The sequence below is a fragment of the Protopterus annectens genome, chromosome 12.part0, assembly GCF_019279795.1.
Source record: "Protopterus annectens isolate FY-2018-M chromosome 12.part0, PAN1.0, whole genome shotgun sequence".
Classification (NCBI taxonomy): domain Eukaryota; kingdom Metazoa; phylum Chordata; order Ceratodontiformes; family Protopteridae; genus Protopterus; species Protopterus annectens.
The window spans coordinates 210,204,665-210,218,647 of NC_056746.1; the positions used below are offsets into that span (position 1 = coordinate 210,204,665).

The 13,983-nt window shown below is 37.8% G+C and overlaps 1 protein-coding gene across 1 annotated transcript in view; it reads left to right on the forward strand.

Annotated features, from left to right (window-relative positions):
- LOC122816453 (uromodulin-like) overlaps window positions 1–13,983 on the forward strand; it is a 559,619-nt gene that overhangs the window by 51,415 nt on the left and 494,221 nt on the right. The window lies entirely within an intron of this gene.

Sequence of the window (13,983 nt, forward strand, 5' to 3'; positions counted from 1 at the left end):
ACACACACACACACACACACACACACACACACACACACACACACACACACACACACACACACACACATATTTAAAAGCACGCATATGCTCAGTTAATAATGCCATTCCTTACAAGTTTTATACCCATACCTCTCAAGTGTCCAGATTTTTGCAGAATGTCCACATTTCGTCTCATTTTATGGTCTGTTTCTCATAAAATTTTGGGTTTGGTGGCAAATCACTGGGGTGGGGGGGGGGGTGAAGTCACTAAATAATGAATTATATTGAGTTTCAGACTTTAATGTCCTTCAGAAAATGCATGTTAGCATAAACTATGTTATTACAGCAACTTTCAAATTGTATAAAAGCAATATTTACAATATATCCCTATTTTTGAGCCTTTGCTCCACATTATTGTAGGCTTTATCTGGATTTCGTGAGCTGAGGTTGAGTGGTATGCACACCTCTTAATTTTAAATAACTTGCATCCACTGCTCAATCAATCTCTCTCTCACCCACACACACACACACACACACACACACACACACACACACACACACACACACACACACACACACACACACACACACACACACACACACACACACACACACACACACACACACAATGGATTATTAACAAGGACAATGAATACTCTTGAAGAACTTTCATTGTATTGTACCCATCTGTCAGTTTGTGCAGAAGGTACGAAGTTTCGAACTGTTGCTGAGCTGCTTCCTGTAGCCAGTGCTGCAGGGTTTGATTCTTTTTATTCCGATTTGCCTCCTGTCTGTCTCTGAGAAAATCACTTAACTGGACAGCACTTTCAGGTCACGTCAGCAAATGGAAATATGCCCAGATGCATTTGGTTAACAAATGCATGAAAAGTGTGATTTTTGTTTCGATTTTTTTTTTTTGGGGGGGGGGCTTAAATGCAATTTACAGTTCACAGACCAGTTAATTGCTTATGAATCTATTTTTATTTTCTTTATATTTGATTGTAATATATAAAATATAAATTGGTGAAAAATAATTTACGTATACCTACAGATCTGTTGCAGCTGTACATTATTACAGTATGGGCTCATATGAAGTATGATTTTTTTTCAGTTGAAAACAGAAACTTACCATAGATGGTGTCGTCTGGTGTACAAGTGATCAATATCGCTCTGTTTAAAGAAATGTAATAGCCACAGATAACAAATGCACTAATCATTTAGCATTTACCAGATGCCAGTAACTGAAAAAGGCTATTAAGCCAAATACATTTCAAGTAGTTTCAGTTTTTAACTCTGTTACATAAATTCTGAGAACTTTAAGTTTTATTAGAAATAGGGCTTGGAGAATCAGCACCCCACATTGGACAGCCAATGCTCCAAATGGGAGAACTAATGAACGAAGAGACCCCAAACAATAGAGTTGTACACAATCAACAAAATAAAATATTTCTGTGTGTGTGTTTGTGTGTGTGTGTGTGTGTGTGTGTGTGTGTGTGTGTGTGTGTGTGTGTGTGTATGTGTGTGTAAGTGTGAATCTGTGTGTCTGTCCCTCAGCCTGTGCGTGTTTTTTTTATGTGTGAGAGACTGTGGCTCTCTGCCTCTACATCTGTGTAGATATATATATATATATATATATATATGTGTGTGTGTGTGTGTGTGTGTGTGTGTGTGTGTGTGTGTGTGTGTGTGTGAGATGTGCATGTGTGTGTATGTGGTGTATAAGTGTGAATCTGTGAGTCTGTCACTCAACCTGTGCGTGTTTTTTAGCTTCTGTATATGTGTGAGAGACTATGGCTCTCTGCCTGTACATCTATTTGTGTGTGTGTGTGTGTGTGTGTGTGTGTGTGTAGACATTAGTAAACAGAAGTATTCTACATCACAAATATAGAAAATATGTATATACTAATAATGAAAAAATACAAAATAATTTTAACAGTTAATTTTCTTTAACAGATAGCTCATTTTCAATGTGCAGTTATCCCCTCCAGGATGGGTATTACAGAGGAAAGAACAAATCATGTGGGATGAGGAGGCCCTCTTCATAAAGCTTTGGGCTTTATAACATCATTGGATGCTTTGTTATTTCTCTGTAATGCCCACCCTGTTGGGCATTATTGCTTGTGGATCCTATGTTCAGTGACTGTTTTGTAAAACTTAGCACAGGTATAAACCTCTTAAAAGTAATTTTGATCATTATGCTAGGCTTACCTTACTCTACAGTCAATGGCTGTCAAATGCCAGTTAAATAGAAAGACAGACAACCTTTAATACAAGTCCCAAGTAATAACTTAGTACCTGGGAATCTGTTGTAAAACAGTTAAGTCTTTTGATACGTCAGATGTGAAATATTGTGCTTATTATAAAGCATTACATACTTTATTCATCTGTGGTCAAACCTAAAAATTCTAACATGTATTTTATAGCTTGTGGCCAACCAGAAGGTGATGGGGTAACTGTACACTGTTCTCATCTTACATATTGACAATACGTATGGTATTTCTGTTTGCTCTGCCATGTACATTATCAGCAATCACAGATCACGGAGGACAAAAAATCAATCACTGCCTGATATCTACAGTCTTAAAACAAAATGTAATATACATTACATGGATGGAATTGTGTGCCAAGTTTCAAAATGGGAATACTTGCCATCCCTCTGTGTTACAGTGTGCTGCAGATGGAATAGCAAGGCCAAAATTGGGACTGTACTGTAGAAACTATGACAGGTAGCACCCAAAAAACATACTCTCTTCTGGGTGAAAAGACAAGCCAGTAGTTTAGTATTTGATGGTACTACACAGATCCATACACAACCTGCTTCAGGATGTACTGAACTGAACTGTTACTGGAGTAACAATCCATTGCTAGGCTTTTATACAGCAGTATTAGAATCAGAGGTCATGGTCATGGGGAAACAAAACAAAAGATTTGCTCTGAATTAGAAGGTGAATCACATGCTCCACTACTACAGAAAACTGAAACTAGTTTGATCCAGGTTGAACTAAAACATACTTTACAGTAAACCTTGTGTACTTGGAAGCTGTCAGTTTGCTTTGATATCTTTAGATCTGTAAGCGATAAGCTCCAGGAAACAACATTTAGTAGGAAAATTGGTGACTGAGGAGTTAAGGTAGGCCAAGAGAGTAATGAAAAAAGTAGTAGCTAAAGACATTAGCATGAACAACGTTACAGCAGGGCATGCTGGGTAACATGCTCATGCTGTGACATTGTTTGTGCTAGTGAATACCCTTATAAAATTCAAAGTCTGTTGCATTTCTGTCCATATACATGGAAATATTCACTTAAAATAAAAAAAGAATGTACAACATGACTATGAATGCTTAAAAAAACTCTGCTCACCTTTACCCCATGATCATTGTTACAGGACATTGGTAGCCAACCTGCCCATATCCTATTGTCATGTAGTCTGTTCTAGGCACCTGCAATCAGTTTTCTTTAGTAATCAATCATAGTACTTTTCCAGAAATCTCTAGTCATATGACTAGAAACTATCAGGTGAGAACTGCAGACTCAAGGATCATCATGACTTTTTGCTTGTTTTATCAGGTGTGTTTTAAACCTTAGTTTAAATTTTGGCACTGACAAGAAAACCAGAGATAGCGGTGGGCATGGTAACAGTAGACATTGCCCACAGCAGAATAGAGATTAATTTTCTTTTACTTTGCTTTTACCATGATCAGTGTTATACAGGACATAGAGGTATGCCTTGCATTTTGGTCTGTTTCTTATAAAAACTGTTTTCTAGCAAATTATTAAGGATATCAATAACAGTATCTTTCAACTATTCATAACTCGAAAAGATGCAAGTAAAATAAACCAATAAGAAAACCAGCCCAGCAAGTCAGGACCCGAAAGCCAGCAGCGAGATTAGTCCAATAGATGGTACAAATTGTAGCGGTAGCCAGATAATTTTGAAATAATAGCAATCTTTATTAAAACAAACCAATAGACCAAGCGCTTTCACCCGAATAATATTGGGCTTTTTCAAGGACAAATATGTGAGCACTGTTGTGCACATCTTTAAATAATATAATTCATGTCACATGATCAAATTAATTAACTTGTAATTATATCCTAGATTCCCTAAAGAAACAGTTCACTAAAAAACTAAGCAGTATGTTAATCCTTCTTTGGAGGCTAAATCCATATATAAATAACATATGTAAGCTTCCAATCAATATGCTAATAAACATACCATTAAAAAGGGGGTGATATAAACCTTCTGAACAGTAAAAATTCATTTAAAAATGTAGTACATAAAAAGCTTTGAATTTAACTCGCCTGCTGTAATAAATAAGTTAATTATAATAAAATTTATAACTGTGCTAAATAAAGTAAAATATTCCGTATCCTTATAGGATATCAATAACAGTATCTTTCAACTATTCATCTTTATGAGGAATTTCTCATTTTAACTCTTAAAAATTCTACCTTCCACACTGAACTGGTTTGACACATGACACACATTCATTATTAAGAATGTTGTTTAAAAAAACTATCCATGGTAAATAAAGTGATTAATACTGAATCATATTAATTCATCAAAAGGACAACTTAGTATATGAAATACTGACCAGTATGTGAGTGTTCCATGTTTTGCCCACTTGTTCTGTATTGTGAGAAGTACTGCTCCACGTTTTGGTAATAGAAGGTTGACAGCTGTGGACGTCACTAAATAGTGACAGACATTTGAGTTTCAGACTTCCTGTTCTTCGTGTTAATACAAACCCTCTTATTCTATCAACTTTCCAAGTGTATAAGAACAATATTTAAAATATCTCCCTGATTTGGGATCTTTGTCCCTGATTCGTGAGCTAAGAGGTTAAGCACTGTAGGTGGGTGGTCCATGTAGCAGCAGCTTTATCCTTGAAACAGCAGCTTGAATTACATTACTGTGTCTTTTTTAGTACTTTTGGTGATTTCCAGAAGGGGCTGTCTGTTTCAGGATGGAGAGGCAGAATAGCTTCTAATGAGGAATGTTCCTGAGTCTTTGACTTTGAGTATTAAAACTAACATGTTCATGCTGTTCTGCACTGAATGGGTATAACATATACTATTTTTTTAACAAATAGTTGTGGTAGATAATATTGAATCATATTAGTTCATAAAAAGAACCTTTTTTAAATATGAGGAAACAGTTATTTTATTTATCATGGTATTCCTAGCTGAAGTTGTTAGTAAATGCTTTATATTTTGCACATTTGTTCTGTATTGTCAGAAATAATGTTATCTTTCATATTTTAGAGATGGAGGATTGAGAGCTATGGGATGCATTTGGTGGTTGAAAGCAGAATGGCAAGCTCAGGCTAAAGTGCATTACTGTGATTTGGTGTCTGCCCCCTTTTTTCTAGCAGAAACCACATAGATCTGTGGGCAATGGTAACAATACAAATTGCCCTCAGCACAAATACACTTGTAATTATTTTGTATTTTATTTTTGTGTCAACTGATATGGGAGTGGAATGCCTTATGACAGCAAGTGGGAATTCTTTATTGTGACTATAATGTTTTGTTTTTCTCAATGAGTCATTAAAACCATAGTGAATGTGGGTATCATTTTTGTTGGTAGGTTATATATGAAAACAAATGTTAGTTTTCACTTCTGAAAAAATTTTGATATGACCTATTTGGGAGTCTCTGTCAAAGAGTAACATACCATTATATTTATATAATTTTTTTTTACAGTTAAAGGTAGTGTAAGTCTGAAAACTGGGTCACAATGTATGTGTTTTGCACTGACTTTATTTTAAGTCCCTGAATTTTTCAGTCTGAGTCTCATTTCAAGAACTTATATATAGGTTCATAGGTTCATAGGTTCATACTAGGCTATCTGCCCTAGGGCATTTATAAGCCTAGCCAGAGTATGTTTGGCTTTCGCCACCCATTTTAAATTAATTTTGCTATGCCCTTTTTCGAGGTTAATATACTGTGCCTCTGTCTAACAGTGACACAGAAGTGATACCCGGGGTAAACCTACGATCTCCCATCCACTCATCAAGATTCCTCTTGAAGAGAGTCAATGAGGGACTCTGCCTAACCTGGACTGGGATTTTATTCCAGAGTGAAGGGAGCCTCTGGGTTATGAATCTGTCCCTCCAGCATGTCCTATTTATTTCAGTGCTGAGGTTCAAGTCTCTCGAGCTTGTAGCTCGATGGGATTTGGATTTTTTCAGGTGCAGCATGTCCTTTAATTCCGGGTTGGACATGGCTTTATACGTCAGGCACAGGTCGCCTCTGAGCAGGCGGTATGCCACTGAGTAGAGCTGGAGTTTCTTTAACCGGGCAGCATATGGCATCTGTTTGAGCCCTTTGATCCTCTTGGTGAGGTACTTTTGGGGTCTTTCCAGTTGCTGCAGATGTTTGGTAAGGTACATCCCAAAAGGGGCATTGTACTCGATTATGGGCCTGATGAGGGATGAGTAAAGAGGCACGATGACCTCCCCTAATCTAGATGTGAATCCCTTCATGATTAGGTGGGCTATATAAAATGTTTTTCTAAAAACTTTGGCCACTTGGTTGTCAAATGAGAGATTGCTATCAACTTGGGTTGCCAGGTCCCTAATTACTTATTCTGTACTTAATGGATTACCACCTATGTGGTAATTTGTGGGCACTTTGTTTTTGCCAAAGGGGATGACTATACACTTTTTGGCGTTTAGCTTGAGGTCATGGCTCTGGCACCAGTTGTCTGTTTCTATGAGGCCCTTTTGGAGGATGCTTGTGTCGGCTGGAGAGTCGATTATGGCGCCCACTTTGCAGTCATCTGTGAACTTGGTCAGCCACAGTCCTTCTGTGTTGGCCTGTACCTCTGAGAAATATATAGCGAACAAGAGTGGTCCCAGGACTGAACCTTGTGGGACGCCACTTGTAACTGGTTTGGAGTCTGACATGGCTCCAGCAATTCTAACCATGTGGCTTCTGTCCTTGAGCCAGTTTGCAACCCATCTAGTGACATAGGGGTTTATATTTAAGCTGGTGAGCTTATCTATAATGCCCAAGTGGGGTATTGTATCAAAGGCTTTTGCGAGGTCCAGGTAGGCTGTGTGGACCACCTTCCCTTCATCAATGGCCTTGGTGACTGTTTCAAAGAAGTCGACCAGGTTTAAGAGGCAGGATCTGCCCATAACAAAGTCGAACTGGGTAGGATCCAGTGTCTGTAGGTCCCCAATATCTTTATTTATGAGGTCCATGATGATCCTTTCCATAGCTTTGCAGACCAAGCTAGTCAGGCTTATGGGGTGATAGTTTCCAGGGTCCGTTGAGGCACCACCTTTGTGGAGAGGGACCACTGTTGTTGTACGCCACTCCTTGGGTACATATCCTGTAGTAAGGCTGAGATTGAACAGTAGTTTTATGTTTGGGTTTAGCTCTTCTTGGAGTTCATGTAGGATGCAGCCCGGGACACCGTCTGGTCCCATTGATGCTGTGTTTTTTGCTTTGGAGAGGGCGGCTCTTGTCTGAGCATCTGAGATGGCAGGGGGGGGCAGCACTCTGCTGGGATAGATATTTGCCCTTTTGGTGGGGAGGGGAGAAGTTTGCGCTGAACCTGTCAGCTAGGATGTTGGCAATGTCTGTGGGTTCGGTGTATTTTTTGTCATTTTGGACTAATTCTGAGCATATCTGGGAATTCCCACCCAGGTTCCTAACATAACTAAAAAAAGCCTTGTGATTATCCTTAGTGTCCTGTGCAATTTTTCTCTCGAAGCTGGCCTTAGATGATTTTATGAGTGCCCTTAGTTTTTTGCTAATACTGATCAGAGATGCCTTCCCTTTTTGGGATTTTGCTCTATCATGTAGTAGCTTCCTCCTTCTATTGTATAGTTTGTTTATGGCTGGGGTCCACCAGACAGGACGTCTGCCTTTGGAGGATTGGGTCTTGGTTTTATTTGGGATTGCATGATCTATGCATTCCTGAAGGTGTTCATAGAATGCATTTATAAAGGATTCTGCGATCTGGGCCGTATTTTCCACAGGCCCGGGGGCATTGAAGGATTCCACCTCGGTTTTGAGGAGTGTGAAATTTGCTTTAGAGAAGTTTTTCACTGTGGTTTTCTGGGCAGGGGGTGGGGGTCGGGATGTGAATATCCAGTGAGATCAGTTTATGGTCTGATCTTACCAGTGAGGGGTACACTTCTGGTCTGGAGCATAGAGTCCCCATGTTGGTGATGATCAGGTCCAATATGTTTTCCCCTCTTGTGGGAGTGGTAACAAGTTGTTCCATAGCATTTGAGTTTATGAATTCTAGGAACCTTTGGGCTAGGGTGTTGGAGCTAGAATAATGCTCCCAGCCTATGTTTGGGTAGTTGAAGTCACCCAATATAATGGTGTTTGGAGAGACCTTCATATTTTCCAGTGTTCTCAGGAAGGCTGAGTGGGGTTCCTGGGTTTGGGAGGGTGGTCTGTAGCAGGCTATAAACTGGAAGGCAGTTTTACCCACTGTTAGTTGCACATGGATAGTCTCTGATGCTTCGTGCTTTGCCACCAACCTGGAGGTGTGGGTATCTTTGATGAATATCGATACTCCCCCTCCTTTTTTGGTTCAGTCCAAGTTTTGGGGCCGAAAAGCATGGTATGAGGTATAACCTGGTAGTGCTGGGGTGCTCTCGGGAGCCCTGAACCAGGTTCCTGTTTTTTATGACATCTTATGTGCAGCTAGTAAATCCAGCTTTTCAGAGAGCTTTTGTTGTCACAGTCAGGAACAATGCCTGGTTTCCAGCCATATACTGTTTAGTGTCTCATGTCCAGAATATATGTGTACTATGTTCTCATTATTTGAGAAGTAAAAATTGTATACATTTGACCAGAATTTTTTCCACATGTGACATTCCATGGTTATAATACCATACTTTCAAGTGATTAAAGCTATGGAGTCAAATTCAGAGGTGTGCTGGATTGAATTTCTGAAGTAATACTGTAGTTTTAAGTGTGTTTTGCAGCTAAATACGCTATTATTAGCTAAAAGTTTCAAAATGTATTCTTCAAGAGGGACATAGGTGTAACCTTGCAAAGACAGGTCTCATTGCCTTAATTCATTTCACTTTACTGCCACAGTCTAACATTTTGCATTATATTTGATTTTCAATAGGGGTACAATATTGAAATTCTGCGTAGTTATCTGAGTATAGTGATAGCTTAGATACTACTTTACTGATTTGTCATTACAGCAGAAGTAAAAATCCAATTTATTTCTACTGAACAGAGATTTGTTTTGTCACTGGACATATAACACCCCCTCCCAGTTTATCTGTGTATCTTACAAGAAGATAATGTTATGTACGTTACAGCTAGGACAAGCAGTTAAGTCTTGATATATCATTCAGAGAAATTTGTCATAATACTTTGTATGGTTTCAATGAAATGGTCCTATGTTGCTAGGTACCACCAGTACTGTTATGTAGCCATTTGGATGCCTTGGTTTCTCCATTCTTTTCACAATATGCATAGAATATATATATATATATATATATATATATATATATATATATATATATATATATCTATATATCTATATTGGTCACTGTTAGAATGTCGAAACACGGTTTATTAAAACCGTGTTTTGGCGGACACAATTTAGCGAAAGTGCATTTTATCGAAAATGTACTTTCGCTAAATGGGGAGTGGGAAATTAAAGAAGGCATGCAGTTTGCATGCACCGTTAGTTGTACATCAATGCATAGTGTTGATTTACAACTAACGAAGCTATCGCTGACATCGTGCTTCAGTGGAGATAAGGGAATATTCCCTTTTCCTCACTGCAGTGCGATCTCGGAGTGAGAATAATAAAGTAGGGAGTGTGTGTGGGGGGCCACATTTATTTATTTATTTTTTACTTTTTTTTAAATTTTGATTTCTTTAGCTAAAGTGCATAGTTGACAATATGCACTTAAGCTAAAGTGTATTATCGGAAACACAATTCGCTGGATTGTGTTTTCGATAATACAACAGTGACCCATATATATATATATATATATATATATATATATATATATATATATATATATATAGGTCCCCTACACATCACCAAATTGCCACTTACCCAAAACCCACATGAACGAGCTGAAAACACAGACAGGAACAAAACACCAACCGCTTGGAGCACTGACTGGGAACTAACTGTAAGTAACTGCTTGGCCAGCATGTTGACCTTTGCCCCTTACATCCACTGCAGTGTGATTTCGGAGTTGGAATATTTAGTTAGGGGGGCTGTGGAGGGCATAGCCCCGCCACATAGGGGGTGTGGGGGCAAAGGCTCCCACGTGAGTGTGTTGCCTTTTGTTCCAGTTTACTGTTCTTCCTGGTTGGCCAATGGCTTACTTACCATTTGTTCCCAGCCGGTATTCCAAGCAGTTGGTGTTTTGTTCCTTTCGGTGTTCTTGGCTCGTTCATGTGGGGTTTTGGGTAAGTGGTGATTTGGTGATGTGTAGGGGATCCATATTATACACACACAATATTCTTTATTTGTCCACTGGAGTTGCTGAATATTTGAAAAGTGTCTTCCCCTGCGTGCAGAAAAAACAAGATTTTAGATGTTTTTTTTAATCAGGTTCAATGTATGTTTGATTATTCAAACAGTTTGATTATCTGAACTACCCTAGATCCCAATTAGCTCAGATAATTGATATATATATGTGTGTGTGTGTGTGTGTGTGTGTGTGTGTGTGTGTGTGTGTGTGTCTGTGTGTGTATGCATATGGAATAATTTTTATATATATATATATATATATATATATATATATATATTATATTATATTTTTCAAGCTGATGGAACTCGGCATGTATCAATCATTTTATGTGTGTTCTTATGAAATGAGAAACAAATGTAATGAACTTTTTCTGAACAAAATGTGTATTTTCTACCAGTTGTATATGATATAGCAAATGCATGTTTTACATGCTGTGAGAGGCATGCCTATAATCAAGATTATCTTCTCTATTTTCCTTAAAAGGTGCTAAATAATGCAAAACAAAATGAAAGTGGGATTATCAAGGAACTTTGTCTAAAAAATCATAAGAATATTTTGAAGCAGTAGAGAGACACTGCCATTTGAAGTTAGGGTGGAATTAGGTCAGAATGGCATTTGTAAATTAGGAGAGTATAGTTAGGTTTTATACTGCTGCAAGGTAACAAACTGATGTTGCTGACATCAAGTGTCTCAGTATATTTTACCCAGTGAGCTGAGTACGAATCAGCCATTTATGCTGCTGGGTAGACATTTATCCTTTTGACTTTTGTCTTTCTACAGTTGCTCTTTTGGTGTTAGGGATTTAGCATCACTTTTTTTGAACTACAGTGAATGGAATAAAAAGCTAATAAGCTAATCTTTCTCTTGTTATGTTGATTGCATGCTGTGTATATTAACTGTATTTCATATAACAGTGCTTTATGTGTACATATTTTGATTCCCTTAAATGGTTGTCTGTTGCCGAAGTCATCCCTGAAAAAAGCTTAGTTTGGTCTGGTCTACCTGTAAGATCTACATTAGGGTAGACCCTAGTGAGAATGATATATATATATATATATATATATATATATATATATATATATATGTTTCTTGGTGGTGTTCTTGCATCTCTTTAACCCAGTCCCTCTATGCACAGGAGTTCTAAATTGCAGGTCCAGTTTAGATGTGGTATTTGAGCCTGGATTAATTAACAGACATCTTTATATCTTCTCAAAATTTTATGCCTTCCTAGAATGCCTCTATTTTATATCCCTCAAACTTTCTGGTATATATTGCTGGAGTAGCTGGTGGAAAACCAAGAAATATAAATGTGCAATTCTTATTAAACATGTATATATGCCAAGCAAATACATGCTGGATATGCTGGAAAGTGAGGGACCATTTAGAAAGAAGACCAGTTAATCTGAATATAAAATTAAATAATTATTTTACATAGATGATACAAAGTAACCATACTATGAGTACTGAAGTGAATGTATTTTGTGAATAGTAGAGTCTGAGGCCTAACTCCTACTGGTTAAGTAATTCTGAAAAGGTTGCCTTATGAATTTTGACTGCAAGCTGTTTTTTTGAGAAGTGATTTAAAGTCAATATATATATATATATATATATATATATATATATATATATATATATATATATATATATCTGTGTGTGTGTGTGTATCTTCTGTATCTTTTTTTACATGACCCACCAGCACACTGCTATGCCCATATTGTAACCGAACTAAAAATGTATTTGCAGAAGAAAACATAAACAGTAGTAAAGTGATAAATATGTTAATAAAATAAGATCAAAGATACACAAAACAAGAAAGCTAGCAGAAATCCCAAGTTTTTTTTATTTCTTTGGCATAAAGAATGGAATACTTTGGAAGAGAGACATATGTCATAAGAGCTGAAAGTGGGAATATATGTTGGCAAATAAAAACTGGGGTCTATAGAAGTATAAGGGGTAGAAAAAAGCTCAGACATTCGTGGGGGGGGGGGAGGCAAGCACACTAGCTAGATTGACTTCCACAATGGTCATTTAAATGACTAGTGGGTATGGTAAGAAATATGCTCACAGAAATATTTAGGTGGTCTGTGGAGGAAGAGGTTATTCAGACAGACTGGGGGAATGGTATGGTTATACCACTTCATAAGGTGGGTCCACTAGCACCCCAAAGTATACTTATATATTAGTTTAGCAAAGTAACACAGGAATAATACTAGTGAAGAAATCCTAGGGATCAAAAGATGCCTGGCTATAAGCACATTTAAGCAGACACACAACATTTTTGTCACCTTTTTGGAGCACATAGCAGTGCAAATTTGTGTCTACCCATCCAGTCATCAAGACTAGCCTTAAAAATAACCAAAGCAGTACTTTGTTTGATTTGTGGTGGTAACTTATTTCATAGGCTGGGAACATAATGAGTTAGGAACGTATCCTTCCAGAAAACCTTCTTTATTTGTTGGTGTAGATTTAGACTTGTAGAATGGGTTAAAAAATGCTGCAAGAACCATGGATATAATACCATTTTTAGTACTTCCTTTTTTTAAGTTAATCAATTATAGTGATCTCCATTCTTGCAGAGCATATTTTCTTGTAGTTTAGCTAAAGTCTGTTTAGATTCCTAGGTAGTTAATATCTATATGGTACTGAAGTCCATTGAAGAGCCTAGGACAATGTCTCCAGAGTGTTATCTTGTTAAGTGACTAGCTCAGCGTTACACAGTAAGAAAATGGAAGCTGAGGGAATCATATATTGAAGTATAGGAAACTGTTCAACAGCTCATAGCCTGGATCCCCTGCTCTAACAGCCAGTGGTAGGGCTAGTGGCAGTGGTAGTGCCATATGTGGCAGTGCAGGTCACAGAGAAGTTCTTAAGTGAAACACTGACAAGCTTCTGAAGGAGAACAACTTTCAGAACAGCAGGCACATGGATTTTCAAGCAGGAAGTACTGTCATATCAGCCTGATACAGTCTTATGACTGACTGCTAGGGGTGGTGCACAGATGAAATGCAGTGAATGTAGTTTACCTGGATCTCATTACAACACAAGACGCTACAAGAAAAAACTGAGAGTCATGAAATGTGTACAACGAATAACACTGAGAGAAGTATCTAAGGAATTGACAATAACCTAGAATGTGCAACAGGGCTTTGTCCTATGAATACCTTTCTTTAATGTTTATATTTCTGATATTACATCATAAATGGAGAATAGGGGCAACCTATTCAAGGAAGAAACCAAACTAGGAGGAGGGGAAGGAGGTGGAGGAGTAGTAGTAGAGGAAGGGGAAGTCAACCTAAAAAGTAGCTGTTTGAGAAATGGTAGCTGAAGCTCATATTGCAGGCAAATATAATGTGCTACATCTGGAAAGCTGTTAAACAAAAATTATGTATGAGCTTGGGGAGGGGTGTTAGGTTACAGGCAATGGACTAGGGGAAAGACAAATAAATAGTCATCTCTGTGGCAGTGAGAAAATAAGAACATAATGGTTAGGCAGTAGTGAAGGACAACAATTACTTTGTTG